Here is a 4,726-nt window from a genome sequence, read left to right as displayed (position 1 = left end):
AGTCACGAACTCAGTAGGAATTGCGAGGAAGTTAAACTGATAATGAACAGTAAGGCATGAGTATTTAACCATATTATGATATTATAATAGCAACTAAATATAAATTGACTTGGGTGGTTGGTAAAAACCAACGTAACTTGGAAACTTACCTAGAATCAGAACTCGCTGGGTCCTGCTCCCTTCTTCTATGGGCCACGGTAAGACGCAACCCGCATCTGGTAAAAACTGAGGTCTTGAGTCACCAGGGGCACGAATGTTCCACCTGTGTTGACGAGGACCTGGATATTCTGCACTGCCCCCTAGAGGAGAGGTTGAGAAGAATATCAGTGACTTATAACATTGAGTGAGATAAATCTTTGCTTAGGATGAGCAGCTGGGACTGTTGATATATTACTACTTAATCACAATTACGTAGCTGCAGTTACTCCTATTTTAGTCTTGGGCTGGTTTATATACAGGGCTTTTCACATTGCACTCAGTATTCTTCAAATGAATAAGGCTATATAACATCTTGTCAAATCATATCTAAAGTCAAAATTATAACTGTCCCAAAATGATCACAGTCATTAAAAGCCGGCTGTCATGGCTTCCCATCTTGTAGTCTTGATTGGCTGAGCCATACAAATGGGAATAATGACACAAGCTCCCTTAAAGACAATCAAGGTGTCGCTGGGTCGATAATTATATTTGCAAACCTGACCGATCTCCTGTGTGATTGTTGGATCGTCTGTTTCTGAAAATTACATACATTTTCAGACACAGCTCCCCATGATTCCACCATTGGAAAAAGGGGTTTCCAGAAGCTGTTTCACGATACAACAACCACTTCCTTTGCAGCATACTGAAGCCTTTAGAGTTTTCTTAGCTCTGGACTTTTATGTCAGTGGACAAGATTGTAGACATTTGTTTTATCACTCTGTAATGTGCTTTCAATTGCAGCTGTGTGAAACTGTGCTCTATAAAGAACCTGTCCTTGCCATCCAATCAAATCTCTTGAAGTGAGTGTACTTAAGATTGTGTGTTTTATGTGAAGCATTAGAAGTACAAAACAAAGTTAAGATGGGCCCTGGGCCCTTTATGGTCCATGTTACCCTAAAGAAATTAAAATGTAAAAAGGATTTCTGAAATATTTAATAAAGTATGGTAGAGAGTTGGAACTAATAAAGGTGTGTGTCTGAGATTACCAACAAAGAATGTGATAATGCCAAAGGTGAAGTGCTTGACATGAAATATTCTGCCCCTAGGTACAGATACAGAACCTAACTTAAAATATATTGATATTTAGTGTAGGATTAATGCTTTGTGCCATAAATATACCAAATCATCATTCTTTTGGCTTAAAAAGTTGTAATTTAGTGGTGATTGGCTTGTATACTGTAACAGTCTGAATCATCACAATGAGGAAGTGATTCTTTTTTTTCTGGCAAGCTGTAGACAAAGAGAAATACTGTTCAGTTCTACCATCTCTCGCTGTTACATAGAGCGGGAACTCCATAATCCTGTTTTCCTCCAGGGGAATGAGTTTAGCCAGCGTGATCTTTCCAGTGTTTTCTTCGATTGAGAAGTAGCCGTCATTGTTTCCAAAGTCAATAGTGTATTTGATCTGCCCATTTAAGTCAGCATCTGGATCTTCTGCTTCAACCTTTGAGTTAAATCATACAAATCATAATTTTAAAAGCTCTTTTGAATACATCAAATAAAAATAACAGCAAACAGTTGTTTAGTATTTAAACTAAATTACATATCAGCAACTACATCCACTCTCGGCTTCCACAACGCAGTGACAAGCAACATGGATCTACAAAAATCGCAGAATTTTAAAACTTTTTTTTTCCAAATACGGGTAGATGTTATTACAAAGGAATATGTGAGCTGGTTGTTTTCTGGGGTGCTGTCTCCATCCAGCGCTGTCACTCGGAGGACCTCGCTGTCCACATTTACTGTCTGAAAGAAGAAAATGCTGAATGATATACACCAACACATGCAAATGAATATACATGTGCATGTTCTGTCAAGCATTGAACATCTAAATACAATATTTGTTATCACATTAACTCTTAAACTCATTCCACCCTAGTTCACAGCTTGTAGTTAGATAAACCAGTCAGAAGTTCTGTTCTTTTTCTGTCAGCTGAACATCTTAACATGTCAATAGAAGCATGTAATGCAGGTCTACAGTTCCTTTCTCATAGATATCAGTGACTTACCTCTGAGACTTCAGTGCTGTAGACCTTCTGTGAGAATACCGGACTGTGATCATTGAGGTCGTTGATTTTCAGCGTCCGAGTGTTGTGCTGCAAAAGTTAAAAACACCATTTGAAACATTTTGTTTTGTAATGTTACTGAGTATTACAACATTTACATGACTTTTACCTACCTTAATTGCGCCGTCACATATGACAGAGTAATACAAGGTGCGGCCAGACTGTAAGACATGAACAAAGCAGATTTTAGGTCTGTAGAGACGACTTAAAGGTGATGTATTCAAAGACAACAAAATCATTTTACACTAAGAAGACTTTGGAAGATACCCACTAACTCATCATCTGAACTTGCTGAAATGCATTTTTGTACAGAAAGGAAACTTTCCCCCATCACTTACATAAAATATCTTTAGAAAATATCTTTCTGTCCAGCATGTACAGGAGGAATGAGTACAACCCCAAAAAACTCATACGTACATATATTTAAGATTAATAAAAAAAGAACCTATCTTATAGATTACAACAACAGCACTTTTGTTCACAATGGGGAAACTTTGTGGTTTCAGTTAAATATTAATAAAGTAACATCTTTTTTTTTTGCAATGTCGACTTTTTCAATATTAAACCAAGACCACAATCTTTCCCTACTCTTAACCATTACACAATCATAACTATAAAAAATGTAGTTGTGATTATTGTATTGCAAGAGCAGATGTTGTGGGATAAACTAATAAAATATCATCAATTCATTTGTATTTATTATAGCCACAAATAGAAGTTATTTCCAGAACACTTTTCATATAGAACAGTGGTTCTATATGAAACTAGGGGTTGCCAAAGCTTCAAAGGGAGTCATGAGGCCTTCTTGATTTTAAGAGGTGTAAGAAAAGTAAAATACAGAAAAATACACTACTCACAGGAAATAGTCTGCTCAAAATCCATCCAAATTGCTTTCACTATTTGCGTTAATCAATTACAGTTTGTTCTGTACTGTTATTGTTACGCACTAAATATAAATGAAACTTCCTAAATTCCCATTATTAAATTTCTGATTACGTTGCTAGTGACACGCAATCGGGCAGTAGAAAGTATTTTACTGTATGCCATTATATGTTGTCTGGAGATGGGTGATGGCGCTCAGACCCGTATCGTGCGTTCTGGTCAGGGCTCTTTTAGTGGAAACAGTTGCGCTGGTGTTCAAGCGTGAGTCAGCTCAGATATCAGAGGGTGGGTGGGGAAGGATGTTAGGGAACAGTTCACATTGCTTTCTGCAGTGATCCTTCATAATCCACAGTCCTGCGCATGCATGATTGGGAGAATTTGAGAAGGACTAGATTTATAATTCATTGTTTTTTCTTCTTCACAATTTAAATCATAAATGATACGGTCTCCGATATAAAAACAATGCTTATTATACCAAGAAATGCTTATCTTTTGGCAATAGCATAGAGGAGATGTCTCTCTTAAGTACTATAATTTTACATTTTATTTTTATTAACAACCTTTTTAATGGAAAACAAAATATTGGTTCAGTTTCAGTTTAGATATGGGCAAATCTGGCATCCTTGATGATGATTTTCGCCTTAACATTCTAAAAACCTCAATTACGGGCTTTTGGAAATCTACTTAAAATAGTGACTTCGATATTGTTTTCTGGGGTTCTCAGTTGCCTATGTTAATAAGGGTTTCGACTTTTGGACCATTGCTTCTCGAGTTTTTACTCAGGATGTTGTCGCTCTTAGCTTTTATTGACATATGATTAAACACAGCAATGCTTTTCTTTCTTTTAACTCTCTGTGGAATGTCTAGCTGCTTACCCGCAGTCTCACTTGTCTGGTCATGTTTAATCATCTATAGAACTATGTTTAAATCTAGTCACTATAGTCTGGCGTGCCGCTCTCGCTTTGAATTTGTAGCTTGATCGCGTTCCTTTATGTTAGAGCCAATGTTAGCGGACGGTGTGGTTCTGCTCTTATACTCGCATTTGGATCTCTGGACTTGTGTAGATGCGTGGGTTGTGGGGCAGCTCCCTCAGCTTGTGGCGTTGATCCTGCTCAATATGCTAAGGCATGTGTGCATCTCTGCAACTGCAAAAAACTCTCCCATTATGTGAAGCTAGACTGTCGAGTAACTAAGAATTCAAGTCAGATAATTCATAAATCGACAGACTTTTTTAATGTAAATTTCATCCAATTATGAATATTATTGAGATGTCACAATGTCGTTGAGAGTATTGTAAAACATCGATCTGTCTCATGTATAATATTGATGACTTTCTTATTGGGGAGTAAGTAAAACACATTAATTTTAAGAATTTATAGATGGCGGCATGTTGGATAGGTTATATATGTTTATTGGCGTTTGTAAGTTAAATACCGTTCTTTTTATAACTAAAACTCAGCCTTACTTTTGGCATGTCGTATTAAATAACTTTATTAAAAGTGATGGCTAGGTGCTGAGTGGATTCTAATCTTATGTGCTCGCTTAGACGTGTACGTGTGCTTAGCTACATTTTGCTAAGG

At 36.9% G+C, this 4,726-nt stretch overlaps 1 long non-coding RNA gene across 1 annotated transcript; it reads right to left on the bottom strand.

Annotated features, from left to right (window-relative positions):
* Positions 1–1,808: 1,808 nt before the first annotated feature.
* Positions 1,809–2,426, bottom strand: LOC118327593. Its single transcript, XR_004796705.1, has 3 exons — positions 2,378–2,426; positions 2,208–2,294; positions 1,809–1,944 (listed from the first exon to the last, which is right to left on the bottom strand). It is a non-coding gene; the product is annotated as an uncharacterized LOC118327593 (long non-coding RNA).
* Between the last annotated feature and the right edge of the window lie 2,300 nt (positions 2,427–4,726).

This window comes from Morone saxatilis, unplaced genomic scaffold, assembly GCF_004916995.1.
Source record: "Morone saxatilis isolate NCDOM2014 unplaced genomic scaffold, NCSU_SB_2.0 Contig17, whole genome shotgun sequence".
NCBI lineage: Eukaryota > Metazoa > Chordata > Actinopteri > Moronidae > Morone > Morone saxatilis.
Note: the sequence above shows the minus strand (reverse complement) of the source record. Positions and strands in the feature narration are given on the sequence as shown.